General features: G+C 40.6%; 1 protein-coding gene across 17 annotated transcripts in view; it reads left to right on the forward strand.

Annotated features, from left to right (window-relative positions):
- Positions 1–16226, forward strand: part of sorbs2a (sorbin and SH3 domain containing 2a) — a 69703-nt gene that overhangs the window by 15870 nt on the left and 37607 nt on the right. For 6 of the 17 annotated variants that reach the window (XM_005746942.2, XM_005746949.2, XM_005746950.2 and 3 more), the window contains exons 1-2: positions 1330–1971; positions 7612–7764. The gene's annotated coding sequence lies outside the window, so the exon portion shown is untranslated. Of the gene's footprint in view, positions 1–1328; positions 1972–7611; positions 7765–16226 lie in introns of those variants that run through there. The other 11 variants (XM_005746956.2, XM_005746957.2, XM_005746958.2 and 8 more) reach the window with 7 other exon arrangements.

The following is a 16226-nucleotide window of genomic DNA, read 5'->3' on the forward strand; positions in this document are numbered from 1 at the left end:
GATAGATAGATAGATAGATAGATAGATAGATAGATAGATAGATAGATAGATAGATAGATAGATAGATAGATAGATAGATAGATAGATAGATAGATATTTATTATTGGACACATTAAAGACAAATTATTAAATGTGCATAAAGAATATCTTCTGTTGGCTATAAAGGCCTATAGTAGATCAACTTTATATATTATTTAATAGCTGGGTGTGTTCGGAGCTGGGGGAAATGCACTTAGCTTTCCAAAGTGGGTGTCACCAGGGGGTGACACCTGTAGTTGCATAAAAGGCTTCAGATCCTACAGAAATCTATGAGATAACAGCACTCTCCCTTTACCTCTGTAAAAACTGACTTGTGTTGCATGTTTTGGGGCATAATGAAAAAACCTTAAGTCCGTTTTGTAAAGTCTGGTGTCAGAGAGGAGGATTATATTATGTGACTGACAAGTCATTAGCCAGTGAGCGTATAAAACAATTAAAACTGACCTGTTTTAATTGTTTTATGGCCTAAAGTCATGCATGAAGAGTGTAGCCACTTTGAGCATCTGTAGCTGCTGGCTTTCTGCTAGATCTCACCTTAGATAATTTATCTGAATTTCAAATGCAGGACCACACCTCGTACACTCCCCTTCTGCTTCTCTGTCTATATATCTATATATGACGCCCCTGCACTACAAGCTACGAGTTTGTTCTCATTTTTGTTCCTCACCCTCCCTCTCTTTTTCAATTTATTCACTTCTCATAAGTGCATGTGTATCTGCCCATCCCAAGAGCCGACGCCAGTCCCCTCCAAGGCCTTTTCCAAACCGCAAAACAGGTAGCTAGCATTAGCTGATGACACAGAGCTCAAAACTAATATCCAAATATGATCATCAAAAAACCTAGATGGTGCATGCCAAAATGTCAAACTTATGACCAGGTGATGTCATAGTGGACATGTGCATCTTGTATATACAGTTTATGGTCAGCACTCAAATAAACCCACACTATCACAGCAGAGTATTTCCTGATAATTAAAAGATTTCGCTGCCAAATAATAATAATAAAAAGTAGAAACAAATGTGTCTAGAAGCAAATACCTACAGCTCACGGTAGGGACATGGTAGCTAAAAGAACTCATTTAAACCTACAAGCATGGTGATGGACAAAATGCTACCAGGACAGCATAGATATAAATCTTAACACAGCTTCAAAGTTATTCCTAGCAAACATCTATAAATCATTTCTTATTTAGGCTTCGAGCCTTAGCCTGTGTCATGGTCTAACCATTAAAACAAACCGTCAGCACCCCGCCTCATATCTGAGGTCAGTCTATTGTGTGTTTCTGCTGCAGATAGAAGGCAAAGTGACACTTTCCTGTTGGTGAGCCGTACACAGGCCTCCCGTGTGCTGTGTGTGTCCTCTGCAAACACTGATTGAACCGCGGGCGTTGCCATGGCTACACGCAGACCCAATGAGAAGCTCGCGGTAGACTGTTGCTGAATGAAAATAACAGAGGCCATTTTGCGAACGAAGCCAAGACATCATTCACTAATAACGAAAAACGGAAACGGAGGCAGAGCCGGTCCATTTCTGGACTGACGCCGCTTCTCTTCTCCAGAGTCGCTAGGGTCGGGACTGCGGCGCGGCTCGCGCATGTAGTCGAGAAAGAAAGGCAGGCGGTAACTTAATTGTGCCGCCTTCTCCTTGGAGTGTCTTAAGGAGAGGGGACAGGTTATTTTCACCGCATTGCTGTCCGAGGCCCAGTGACCCCCCGGGAGAGAGGGAGTAGCCTTCAGTCAAGGTTGGCACAACATCCATGCGCGTTGAAAACAGGTGTACGGTTTCATCACACAGTAGCTCCCGAAGCCGCCGTAGCTTCACGGTGTGTGTCACTTCTGCGCCTGTCCGAGGACTTCACTCGTTTTATATGGAAAAGACATGTTATTAGACATGTTTCGGGAATTTGTCCGGTGAGGTGGCAGCTGTGTTAAGGTAAGTACACACTACCAGTTTGTTGTTTAAAAAACACAGGGGGGGGCTATATATTTATCTCTCCCTCCGCGTCGCTTTTAGCAGCTGCACCAGCAGCAGCAGCACTAGATCTGACCCTCGGCTTAATTTCGTGGTGTTAGAGCTGGTAAACAAGGCTATTTGGGTTGTTTTAACTGCCTTACAAGCAGTTATGACCCTGCAGTTGTAATTGACGAAACTCGAGAAAATGAATTAGCTTATCCGGGAGGCGGTCGGGTCGACTCGGTTTCCATTTAAAGTGCATTCCGGTGGACTGGTGTCTCCAGTGCATTAGAGGAAGATGCGGTTGGGACTGGGAGGATGATAAATGACGAAACCACAAGCTTTTAAGCTTTACAAAGAATATTTCTAAAACCGTAAGGACCGACATTATGAGAGCAGTGTGGGAAGAACATGCAGCCTCCTGATAGTTGTAAACATGAACTGAAATATCCACGTTTAACCTAGATCTTAAACGCTTAGGATAATCTCTATTGTTAGCTTGCACTTGTGCATTGGTCAATACAGTTTCCCGTATGTGTAAGAAAAAAGGATATAAGCGTATAGCAGATATTTATTTTCTAACTGGACGAAGAACATATAACTTATTGAGTTTGGTTTTATGATGATAATAGTAACACTGTTACCCTGCAATTCTTTCATTTCATCTTGTGTGTAATATGTAGAGCAATGCTTCTGCGCAGGGCCACCCTACAGTCATCACTGAGTTGCAGTTTTTCCTTATTCCTGCTTCCTGAGTTCACATTCACCTGCCATTAAAGCTTTATCAGTCAGTCTCTATGCAGATAGGAAAACTCATCTGCTGCCTTGCTGTCTGACTTCCTCAAAGCCATTGCTGTCCCAGTTCAAAACAAGCAAACAAAAATAAAACGGATAACACAGCTTTTTCTGTCCAGTCTTCTAACTTGGTTAAACGGATGATGTAATGAGGGGCAACGGATAGTATCCGTAAGATGCATATGAATGCTGGATGAGCAGGGAAAATGGGGATGTGTCCAGGATGCACAGACTGTAACACTATCACTCCGGGAACCACATACCACTCCCAGTGAGGCCTACCTTTCTACCTGCCTTGTGAGTGTCTTTTGCTGTGTGTGTGTGTGTGTGTGTGTGTGTGCCTTAGGCCATACTGGCCGGTGTTTCTGATGTTGTCTTTCTTGTATTTCTGTGACTACACACTTCTGTCTCTGATGAGGAAGCAGCGGGCAGGATGCAGTGTGACGAGCAACAGTTGGCTACTGACTGTTTCGCAGAGGACCAATAACAGGGACTTAAATATACACTCATAATGAGCAATCATAGCATTTTTGATTTGATTAATGGCCAGAGAGCCCAAAACTAAGTGTCTCTGTTGCTAACTCAGTTGCACCTGCTAGTTTAGAGTTACTGGGAGAGAAGCTGTGTGGTGCATGTGTGTCCGAGAGGGAGAGAGAAAGAAAGAGGATCAAGGCAGGTCGTCAGGGAATAGGCGAATGTGATACATTTTCTTCTGAAAGTACAGAATGTAGCAGAGGGGGTTACTATCACAGTCGCCTTTATTTCACTCTAACATTCTCTCACACTCATTTTTAATTTTCCCATGTCTATTCTTTGTTTTGGTGCCCTCTCTTTTCTCATTGTATCCTCTGCTCTGCTTCCTCCTTTATCTCCCCCTCACTGTGCCCTTCTCCAGAGTCTGATGTCATGGCTCAAGTAGTGTTTGAGAAGTGGTGTGTGCCTGCTCCCAGAGCCCATTAACAATGTCCTGTAGCGTGCATCATAAAGTGTCATGCTGATGACTTTTTTTTTTTTAAATCTCATCTGCTGAGCCACTTTTATCTAAAGAAATCCTCTTTTTTGCACAGTAATCAGTAATTCTTTGTTACTGAACCAGAGATACTTTATTCTGACAAATAAGCAACACATTGTAGCACAAAAAAACGACTTGATACGGTCCTGCATTGGAATCATTTTTACTTAGTTATCTGGCTGTGCAACAGAGACGGCCCCAAAAAGCTGCTGTCGAGGCCAAATGCTGATTGTGGTGTGCAATGTAGTTGAGTTACCACAAAGACAAAGAAAAGCAAAAAACAACAGAGATGAAAGAAGCATGGATAGGAAACACAAACAATGGCTGTGATGGACAGTTCTGATTCTTTATTAGTCCTACTCCATTGTAGAGACGTTCTAGTAGATCATGACTTGACAGTGGCCAAACCAAAATGACTAACATGAGTGCAAACAAGAGCCCACATTACCGGTTGTTCCACATATTTTTTACACTGCCCCCTGGAGACAGTACACAGCGACAGCACACAGACGCAGGTCAGCCAGCCTCTGTTGCACCTGCGGATGACCATACAGGGACCTTAATCCCACCCAATATGGTTTGCTTAGTGGCAAACTTGTGCATATGTATGTGATGTGTAATAATCAAATGTGTAAAAATGGCAATATCTGATCTTATAAAATGGACTTGAACACATTTTTCTGGCTTTGTGAAAAACCTCTGCATCTATACACCGCTAGGGATGTTCAAATTATACTGTATCTGGAAAATTAAAAGTCTAAAAACTTACACTGCAAGTTGACAAGTATATCTTCACCTGTATTTCCAGCCAAGATCCTTCCCTAATTTAATCCTTGCACGTCAATCCTATTTCAGTCATGAGGCCTTTTAATCTATTTCAGTGGTCGTAAGAACAACCACAGGTTTCTAAATATAAAGGCTAAACACAGAAAGTAATACACAGCCAGCTTTGTTAAACAGCAGAAACACTAAGCCTCTGAGTACACTGAGTGGGCCTGCTATACCTCTGTTACACTTCATGTTATTCAAGTCCTGCCAGGTGCTTTCAAATTATGGTAAATCTAGAAAAGTGGACCAAAAGCCCGTGCAACACCACAGTTACTTGCTGCGGTCACATCCAGCTTGTCATACATCAGATTAAGCCCCTTGTATCCCTATATCATTAGGGGCTGAGGCCTATCCCCACTGACAAAGGGCAAAAAGCAGGGCACACCCTCAGCAAGTCACTATACCGTCATAGACAGGGCTACCACATGAGGCAAACATGCACGCTCATACATATGACAATTTTAGAATTATCTACCAACCTAGTATTTGTGTCTTTGAATTGTGAGAGGAAGCTGGAGCAACCTGAACAAAACCCCAAACGGGGACAGGGAGAATGTGCAAACTCATCACGCAAATGCCCCCATCAGACCAGCTGGTTCAAATCTAGAATCGTCTTTGAGAGGGCCAACCAGTACAGTACTTGGCCACTCAAAAATGGGCAGATCTGAATGTATGCGTTATACTGAAGGAGCTCACAACACCAGTTATGTAATACATGTAAAAAAAAGTTTGTAGAAAAACAAATATTATTAAACTATTATATCTCTATTAAAGAGCACGCTGCTTTGTGAATATGCTTTTCCTTTTTTGATCTTCAGATTTAAGTGTTTTCCAGTAAGTGACACTTACTACATGCGCAGCTCTTCTGCTTTTTATATCCTACCACTTACTTAACTGGGAATGGCAGGGCCTTGGAGAAGCTGATAATGAATTAGGTGTTGAAACTGTACGGGTGAGAGCATGTCGACACGGCTACTGTAGTCCAGAGTGGCTCATAGGTCAAAGTGTCGGTGCGTTTGAGTGTGAGTTTGTGTCAGTCACTATAAAAATAGTTTGCTTTGGTACTTTAATAAGATCATTACTAAGCTGCTGCTCTGTCCGTTTACTTTAAATTGTCTTATAAATCATTCTTCCACATGCAGCACTAAGTAGGACACACCTAGAAGAGCCAAAATATGATCTCAAGTAAGGAATGTGGTCAAAAATCTGTTTGCTTTGATGTGTGATGCAGATCCTGCTGCTTGTGTTTGTCATGCCAGGTTACAAGATTAAGTCTATAGTTGATAGCACTTATGATAGAACTTTATTGGTCCCCTGGTACTGCCCTGATTTTGGCCTCAAGGTTGCATCATTAGCACCTGTCAGTTGTCAGCTTTTCACCATACCTCAGTGATCCTTCCCACATGATGAGATGTTTCTGGGGGGGCAACTGCTGTTTGATTATGTTTGTTGACACACTGATCGCTGCTGTGGGGCTTTCAGGAACCCTAAAGTCTGAAGCCTAGGTGTTTGGGAGACATAGTTGGAGGAGCGCTACTCGTCACTGGATCCATTCGTGCCCATGTAGACAGGATTTTTACATTACCACTTCATCATCTGCATGATGACAGCAGGCACAGAGAGTGTTGATCAAGACTTAGCTCTGTCCATGTTTGATTTAAAAGTTGGCAACAGGTTTGGCAGAGCCTATGAAGCTTTTTTTTTTTTTTCTAATTTATGGCCTTATACTAAAATAGTTGCTGGTCAGCTACTGTAGAGTAAGATAAATACATTTAAAATGACAGCAAACTAAAGAGATCCGCCCACTGTTTGGTGGAAGGTTTGTAGTATGAATCTCATCTGTTTTTGTCATATCTCAGGATTTGGTTTATGGAAGCTAATTAATTTCTTTTGTAGTGGCACCTCGGCTCTGCCCGAGCCTTTACCGCACTTTAATTTGTAAGTTGCGGATTCTTGCGCCTCTTCTGTTTATTGTTGAAAACTTGTTTTAAGTGGATGCGTTGGATGTTGTCCAAATAGCATGTTACACAGTAGCTGCCTGGCTGGTTTTAGGTATCCAGGCTCTAAATATGACATGCTAATAGCAGTAGTTACATCATCATTCTAGGAATAGCAGGGAGTCTGGGGTCTAGAGGTGCTTCTGGCTGACCTCTCTCCTGTGTATATTCGGCGTCTGTGTGCATGTGTGTGGTCATTTTCCAAATATACAGTCCCATATGGATTACAGCGCGGGAAAGATTATTAATGGTACAGGTGAGTGGTCATATAATTTGTATATTTAGAGCCTGGTATGACGTTGACAGTACAAGATGTATTTACATGGATTTAAAAAGGGAAAAGAAAAAGTGCAATTGCATGTCATGTCTATGTGGCTGGATATTCACATCTCCGAAGGAGCATTCTTGACACAAAGTCAAGCTGACCACAACAAAAAAGGAAAGAAAGAAAATCTCATGTGAGAAGGATTTAAGACTCCTGTCAGTTTCTGTGTGGATGCTGCCACTTTACATAGCCACAAACTGACAACTCTGGCCACTGTGACATAAAACCTGTTAGGAGGAGATGAGTACATTGAGGTTCTCTTACACCCTTCTCACACCTCAGGCGAGCCTAACATCTGAAAGGTGTATCTACCTGATGTAGCATACAGTAGAATCACTCTGCGACTCCTTTGGAATGTATGAATTGTGTGAACGTGTGCTTAGAAGTAGTTTGTCTTCATGGGCATGCGTGCGCTTATACTGCGTGGCATGCATGCAAACATGTGTGTGGCAAAATAGAGATACTCAGGCCTGTCACTTATCCCCCACCCATCCACACCGGGGGGTTACTTTCCAGTCTCAAAGACAAGCATGCCAGAGTCTGAAAATAACCGTATCTGATCACTGCTTCACCCAAACAGGCAACTCTCTTTCCCTGTCACTCCCACTCTTCGACTCCGTCTCTTAACTTTCTCCTCGGTCTGTTGTCTCTGTGCTTCCCAGGCATTGAACGGGGATCTTGGGACTAAAGCTTGAGCGGGAGGAGATACTTGTCCTGAGCAGAGGAGAGAAAGTGGAAGGCACGGGGGGACTTTTAAGTCACAACGCCATACGTGACTCTTCTTAGCACTTCTCCAGTCTTTTGGGTTTATGACGGTAAGAGTTACATTTACTTTACTTGATGGACCATTGCACCTGCACTCTGTTGTTTGCAGTGGGGCAGGATTGCATTTCGCTGGCGTTCACAGGAAAACCATTTTTATTAAAACAAATTTAAATCCGAGTGTGGATATTTTGGATTTAACCTGTCCTAATATCTTATATTGCTTTCTTCAAAGACCCTCTTCAAGGCACGCAGATATCGCAACGCTGTCTACTCGGTTGTCATGTGTCTATATTTACTTGTTATGAACACAGATGCTTTAAAAAGATTTAAATTAAAAGAGATCCGAATAGCTTTTACAGCCCAAACACCCAAAGGGAATAGTATTTATCTGTGCTGCCAAAACCAAAAATTATAGCCCAAGAGTAGAATTTTTGTCTTTTGTGACAGTGGACAGAGGAAATGGTGTCAAATAAAAACAGCGGTTTTGACCGCGGTCACCTAAGAAATAGGATCACAAAAAAAGCTTTAAAAAAGCGTTAACTTCCTGAGCATGACTTTATCAGATTTTTGTGTATTTGTTTGTTTGTAAATATATTTATAAGAACTCCGTAACCTCTTAACTTTTGCCCCAGAATCCTTTCCCTCTTCGGGCCCTTTTACATACTTCAGTCTCTTGTTACAGCCTTTTTTCATGGTTTCTTATTTCCTATTCAACAAAAGCCATGCACCAATTCCTCCATTAGGCCAATCTCAGAGGTGTTGTGGAATGTCACCTTGACCCCTTGGGTACACAGTAAGGGGTGGTTCCCAGCCTCGGTTTGTATCACGGGCGGCTGGATTTGTTTTCTTCCGGATCTCACATACACAGTCACTTTGCGCGTTCCCTGCAAACGTCACAGGGCAACCTCTTCTTTTTTTTTTTTTTCTTCATTCATATGCGTCATTCCAGCCTCATTAAAACTGATTGCAGAGGTCAGCGATACTTTTGTAAAGGTTTTTTGGTTAGATAAATCTTTTTGTTGCTTTTATAAAGTCCACGCTTCATTGTAATGCATAGTTTTCTTCTTCAGCTGATGGCATTTGCTTGGTTAGATGTGTGTCATGTGGAGTGGCAGTTCTATGAAGCTGGTGTTATTAGAAAAATTAAATGAATCTGGCATGAAATCAGGGATTTTTTTTTCCTGCAGTGTCTGTGTTTAAAATTAAGGATAGAATATTTTGTGGTAGTTATGATTATGAGCTTACCCGGCCTGTTGTTTCAGCCCTTCTTTTCCGCATTCCTGATTACTGGTTGTTTGTTCTAAAGCTGAAAACTTTTTTATTTTACTGAATCAAAGCGAATGCAAGGCTCTTATTTGAGGCTCTCATGCAAATATCTAGAATCCTGGAAATAGGAAAAACATCTTTTTCATTCTGTTTGACATTTAAAACTCTGATGTCTGTGTAGAAATACTTAATACATAAACATATAAATGGATACTTGCTGTGTGCTCTCCCTTCTTACAGTTGGGACCAGTAAGCCTCAAAGTAAGCAGTGTCCTTCATGAAGAAGGAAAATGTTTATTTACACATTGTTGAAGCCCTGAAACAATCAGGAACTTTGAGTTTGTGAATATTTTCATGGATAAACTGTCAGTTTTAAGTAGGAAGGCTGAATGTTGCATTGATAATAATTTTAAAGCTGCACAAGTTTTTCTAATGTTCTTGACCAGCTTCGAGGTTAAAAGGTCACGGCTAATGGCATTAAATATAGCGCCTCTTCTAATCAAGTTCCTCTTGTCTTCATGCTCGACACTTAACACTGGTACCTGGGGAATCCAGACTATGCATGGGGAATTTAATCTTGGGCACAACAGATAGCCCTGCCGCTTCAGCGTACCTCCTGTCTCAAATCAAAAAATATATTTTTGAACTGTTTGTCTTAACAAAGTCTTAGACGTAAACACTTTGTTTTACATATTGTAATTTGGAATTTCTTTTTGTTGTCATCTCTCTGACGTGTTTGCATATTTTCAGGATACATTTCTTTACCTCGTCACACTTTGTCACCCTCGAGATGGGCGTGTTTACTCGTAGCATGTGGAAAAACTAACTTCTGCAAACACAAAGGAAAATTTTGCTTTTATGAAGTCCACACCAAGTTGTAATGAATAGTTTTCATCGGCTGATGGTATTTGTAGTTCAAACTAGAGATGGACCGATCCGATATTACGTATCGGTATCGGTCCGATACTGACCTAAATTACTGGATCGGATATCGGAGAAAAATAAAAAATGTAATCCGATCCATTAAATATCACGAAAGCACCTCACAAAACTTGCAACACGCCGTAACTCACCTCAGAACGTTAGCACGTCGGAGCAGTATGCCTCACGTGATAGAGCGGCTGTGGCATGCGGGACCTGTCGGTGCTCTGGATAGCATGTGGAGCTTCGCTAGCAACCCGGCATTTCATCTCCGACAAAGTTATCCCGAGAGAAGTAAAGCAAGTGTGTAAGTCCATCTCTGAATGTTTGTAAAGCATTCCTGCGTTAAGCTTAACAAACGATATATGGAGCGACTGCCTCTTCTTGCTGCTACTTCAATCATGAAACTGCTTAACGATCAGCTGATCGGCTTTTCTGTCGCGAGTCCGTCTCTCTGGTTTGCTTTTGGCCCACTTTGCACCAGAAAGAGGAAACCAGCGGCTGAACAACAGCAGCACGTTTAAGCTTGATAAGCTGTTGTTAGAATTTATTTATTATTACTTTCTACTCCAGGATCTTTTTCTAAGTAGCTGACACTGGTAACTGTGCAGGGGCGGATCTAGCAAAGTTTAGCCAGGGGGGCCGATAGGGTATTAACAGGGAAAAGGGGGCACAAAGACATACTTTTCTTTCTTATTCTCATTTAAAATGTCGAGCTTTTAATAAATAATTATCTGACACCCAAAGTTTTAATTTGATGCAAAATGAATAGAAGTCCATTACTGTATATAGTAACTATTAAGTCTAATATATATACCCTAGTAAGCTATAGTACTTTTTCCTTTGGGAAGGTACCATCTGTGCAGTCTGCAATTTTGTTGAAGAAAGATGTTGAATCTATTTAATATTTCTTGAAAAATAATTGATTTCTGTGCATTTTTTTCACACTGCATCAAATTAAGGTTGATTACGTCGATTAAGCATCATGAGGTGGAGCGTGAGGGGTGGTTCCCTATTTTTTATTTATTTATTTTTGTTGTTGCTGGGAGTTGGAACCCTATTAGTTAGGTTGCTTAATATTTCTGCTAAGTACTCTTTAAAATACCAGAATAGGGAGGATGGTGTAGGTTTAAGTTTATTAGATTGATCAGTATTGCTGAACTATGAAACATTTTTTTTGCATACAGGTGTAACAGAATAGCTTTAGTGTAGTTGTTGTTTTAAACTTGAGTATGAACTTATACAAAATGCAGCAAGATATTTAAAAAATAGTTTTGTTGATTAAAAAACACTATATCGGATTCATATCGGTATCGGCAGATATCCAAATTTATGATATCGGTATCGGTATCGGACATAAAAAAGTGGTATCGTGCCATCTCTAGTTCAAACATCATATTTTAAACTCAAAATGTTTCAGATTCCAAGCTGAACAACAGTTGTTCTTCCTTCACTCAGAAAGCTGGAGCTTGACTATTACATTACGTCAAAATGACAAGTCAGGAAACGCTCAAGCTTCATCTTTGAAATTGCTTTGACATTTAGCCTAATGTCACACTGTCCTCTCATTTGCTCACTCTATTATCTTCTCGTAGCTCTGCCTATATTAGCTTGTTGTGTGGGCTGCAGTCTGAATAATAGTTTTCAAGCTTTTGTTAGATATCTTTGTGTGTGTTGTGCTTATTCTTAAGGAGCCGGCATGAAACTGTGGCAGCTCTAAATGTATTGTTGAGCGGGGCTGCTCAGATGTGTCCTCGGGCAGCTTTTGGCACAGAGCTTACATAATGCAACTAATATAATTTTCCATTTTCAGTAGGATGCCATTTATTTTGCACTTCCTTCACTAAACACAACACAATAGGAAGGTTTTCTCTTCATCTCTTGATTTTATTAGATTTCTATGCACTTTTTTATTTTTTATTTTTAAATTGCTCTCTCCTTACACACAGAGCACATCATAAATTCTGTATAGGAAGACTGAGATAACAAACCCACCAAGTGTCACATCCAATTCATTCTTTTTCTCCCATATCCCCGACTCAAAGTACCAGGGATTGTGTTACATAATTGCATTAGTGCTCTCGGGCCAATGGCTGTGCTCGTTAGCGTCGTTGTGATGCAATCTGGAGAACACGCTCTCTGTTGTTTGCCGTATGGGCAGTGAGTGGGCACGCAGGGTCAGTGTGTTGACCTCCCCTGTCCATTCTTACAGCCAGAGGGGAGGGGGGTCCGCTAATGAGTGGCAAGGTTGAGCAAACAAGGCTGATAACAGAGACTTTGTTGCAAGTGGTTGTTGTTCAACTACTGGCAGTAATGTGCTGGTAGAACAGTAACATGGCACCGACAAAACATTCCTGCATCTAACAGCAAATACTTTAGAGCTTTTGTGAGAGGCTTAAACTGTGTTCTGCTTGAGGATTGAAGCTGTTCGTTTTGTACTTTAGAAAGGTTTCGTTTTTTTAAAGGAATCATTAAAGACCATTTATTCAGATTTAGTGGTATGGACGGGTATTTAACATACTTCTAACAGGCTGGAGTGCGGGGCCTAAACTGTTTCATGGTTCGAGTAATCCGCTTTTCTAAAGTGAATTGCAGGTCAGAAGTTTCTTAAGGTATGTAGGAAAGGCAGCATGCTGAAACAATAGCACCTCAATCATATGAATGGGAAATGACCGGCATATTACCAGGAATCATTGTGATGTGGCCATTAAAGGATTTTTAACACCGCTGCTCAGCAGAGATTTTAACACATGCCTCTGTGTTAAAGTGCTTAAAATCACCGTGACATGGATTACTCATCGCTTTCTGAATGTAATATTTAAATCTGACTTTGTTCCAACATTATGGGAGGTTATATTTTTCATTACTTTGTTAGGACATTTGTGTGGCTAAATGATGCCAAGATACTTACAAAAACTTTTTTTTTCTATGTTCTTCATTATTTGAAAAAGGAAAAGGTTACAAGCTCTTAACGCTTCCTCTGCAGCTTTATTAAAAGGCTTATAAACTATTTCAATGTTTACTTTTATTAACATTTGTTGGGCTAACGTGGCTACAGTGTCCATTTAAAGCACAGTGGGCAATTCTTTTTACTGTTTTGATTCTTTCGTTTCTTTTACCACAATCCCACACTCCCCACATTTTTACCACAAAAATGCAACACTGAAAAAAAAATAATAAATTGGCTCAGTTTCAGTAATTAAGGAATGAAGCAATGCTAAATCCTGCCTTTTTTGGAGGGGTTGTTGCCCCCGTCGGTTTGGTTTCAGTCTGGTCATGTCTTGACTGAGATTTATGTTGAATCTCCCGGGACCTTCTGTTTCCCTGTTTAAAAAAGGAGTTTGTTTTCTCTGATTCCTCCTAGATAGGTTTTCCAGATTTCTCTGTTTGCTGTTGTTGTATCTGCGTAAAATGCACTGGCCTGGCTGTTACTGTGTAGCATCCCTACAGGTAATACGCAGAGCACACATTCCAACTCGTGTCCATTAATATTTCTGCTGCAGTATTTTTTGTTTTTTGCTTCTTCTTTTTCTCACTGAAGCTTGTAACAAGCATTTTGAACATTGATAAAGCTGTTTTAACATTTTGCAATATGCTGAGTATTGCAACAACATAAACTGTGATTCATCACCTTTTTTCAACTGCGAAGTATGTTCAGAAAGTTATACTTTGTCAGTATCTTATTGGATAAGAAAGATATTGACAAACTTGTCTCACATCTATTATTTTTTTGCATTAAAATCAGATCAGAGTGGTTGTGAGTGTACAACGCCCTCAAGTTCTGGGTAGTCACCACGGGTTATGTGGCAGAACGTGGGGAAAATTCAATACAATCACCAGGCTGCCTCTGACTTTTGGTGACGTACGGAGGCCGCTGTCATATTTTACTTGTGTGACTGCGCCGTTAACTTGTTCTAAATTAAAAGGGTAACTTTGTTAAGCTAAGTGTGTCCAGTGTTTGTTTTTGTTTGTTTTGTTTGTTTGTTGTTGTTGCAAAATATTTCAATGCTCTGTTGTATCAAACATTTTCCCCACCCTTAGAGTGCAGTCGGGCACATCAGCTGGTGTCCCCAGAAAATAAAGAGAAACAATAAAATTGGTTTGTTTGATTTACGCAACTTATGTGCACAAATCTCAACTGTAAACAGACAAGAAGTCAAAGAAGACATTGCTGCAGTTATATTTTGTCAAAACAGAGGCCCAAAATATCAAAGTCACTTTATATGGAGAGGCATGCCCAGCCTCACCTTCAAGTAAGCAGCAACAGCCAAACCAGCTGGACATAAAGTTGATATATAGCTGTTCTGTTTTTCTGACATCATACGGATGATGAATCCGGGCAGCTCTGAGTCTGTTGTTCTCAGTTCTGTGTAAAATACAGAGATTTAATATACTGCATATGCTACCTATTAAATGTGTTGATTACTCACAGTCCAATAAAGCTATCATACGCAGTGGTCTTATTGCATTGATTTACATATTTTTTTCCTCAAGACCAATTGATCATTTAAAGAGTAGGTACAGTTTCAGTCAGCCAGAGTTTACATTGGTTTAACTTTGGCCTTTATGTTGATGTAAATGTAATTAAAGCTGCCATTGAAGCAGGCTGGCTTCGTGTTTTGCAGGACTGTGTGCACACAGAGTTTCTGGTTGTATATGAAACACAAAGGTGTGGTCAGTGCAACTGTTTGTTTTGGTCTCAGATGTTCCTCCAGTGGGACATTCAGGGTCATATGCAACACTTTTAACAGATTTGCTACAAATTTTAATCTGTGAGTGCATCTTAGTGAGTGACCACTTCAGTACCAGGACCTTTGAGGCTGATGTCCCCTCATCACTAATGACCATTCACTCTCACCTGGTGATTTTCCCCCATACACACTCTTCTGCATAATCTTGAACAGCAAAGTATTGTTTTTATAATTATTTTTTTTCAATGCAGTTATAGCTTATAAGAAAACACCATCAGTTGTATAAGGTCCGTTTAGCAGGCACATGATATTGAAAAGTGCTTCTCTCAGCTCTTTAAGTACTCCCCCTAAAAGATGGTGGCATGTTTATTCTTAAGACTCTTGTTTTGTTTATGTCAAAGCAGTCAGTGACTAATGGTATCCTGACGAACGCTTTTTGAGGGCATATCTTTATTTTTCACAGCATCCTAGCTAAGTGACTGTTGTTGTTTTGTTTTTGTTAATACTGGCAAAGACACTTGTTCCTTCCGGTCTTTGGTGGTCCAGCTTTGTTGTGCTGTCTCCGCTCGGATTTTATGAGATAATTAAAACAGCGCTCAGATTACACATGGAATTTCCCATACATGTACTCAAACTTATCAGTTGTTTTCAGAAGGACATTTGTGTCAACACGTGATTGATTAAGTCAACAATATTAAAAGTCTTCCTGTTTAAGCTTACCATGTGATGAAGGGAAGGAAAATTAAGAAAACGGCTCATGGTGAGAAACTCAGATTAGCAAAAATGTTTTTCTAGTACTGACACAAAACAATACAAACTTCCTCTTACAGTAACAGTCTCTTGTCTATAAATAAAGTTTATAAAGTTTAAGCCCTATTAGTCCAATAATGTAAACCAGGTAGGTCTCAGAGGGCCACATGGCAGACTAACGAGACTTGATGGCCCCGATACTGGACATCACATCTTTCTGCAGCTTCTAGCTCTGAGTTGTATATTTGCTGTCCCACAGCTATTACACTCAGTAATTATATACACACTGGTCTCCAGAGTGGCCAACCGATGTCTAAATTACAGTCGGTGGAAAAACCACGGCAAAGTAAAAAAAAAAAATGTCTCGAAAGAAACTTGACATACCAACTTTAAAAAGTAGTACAAGAATCCAAAACATCTTGCTGGAAAACAAAGTCCTCTTCTTTATTATTGAGTATTTATTTAAGGTTTTGAGAGCTGACAGAGTATCAGATGTTTGGTCTGTCTGCATTTATTTCCAGGCTTCCTTTTCAAGCAACACAGTAAGCATTTTAGGGGAGTATTTGCAGGATTATTTTGGAAACTTTCTTTCAAATAGAGTGAGGCACATGCTAAAGAGCTACTAATGGTCTATCCCAGGCTTTAGACGGGGTTGCTAGATTGTATTTAAAAGCTTTAAAAAGCTCTATATTGACAAGCAGGCAGAGTTGAACTGAGGTGTTGAGCCCGGAGCGTTTTACTTCCAGTGTGTAGCCTTAATATTACACCACGGCCACAGCTGCTGTGTCGCCGCTGATCTGTCCCCAAGAAACATGATGCTGTTTATAATCTGACCATCATTTGGACGCCGACAGCCTGCGACGCCAGACCCATGATTTACCCCT

This window comes from Pundamilia nyererei, unplaced genomic scaffold (assembly GCF_000239375.1).
Source record: "Pundamilia nyererei isolate P.nyererei 1_Seehausen unplaced genomic scaffold, PunNye1.0 scaffold00186, whole genome shotgun sequence".
Classification (NCBI taxonomy): domain Eukaryota; kingdom Metazoa; phylum Chordata; class Actinopteri; order Cichliformes; family Cichlidae; genus Pundamilia; species Pundamilia nyererei.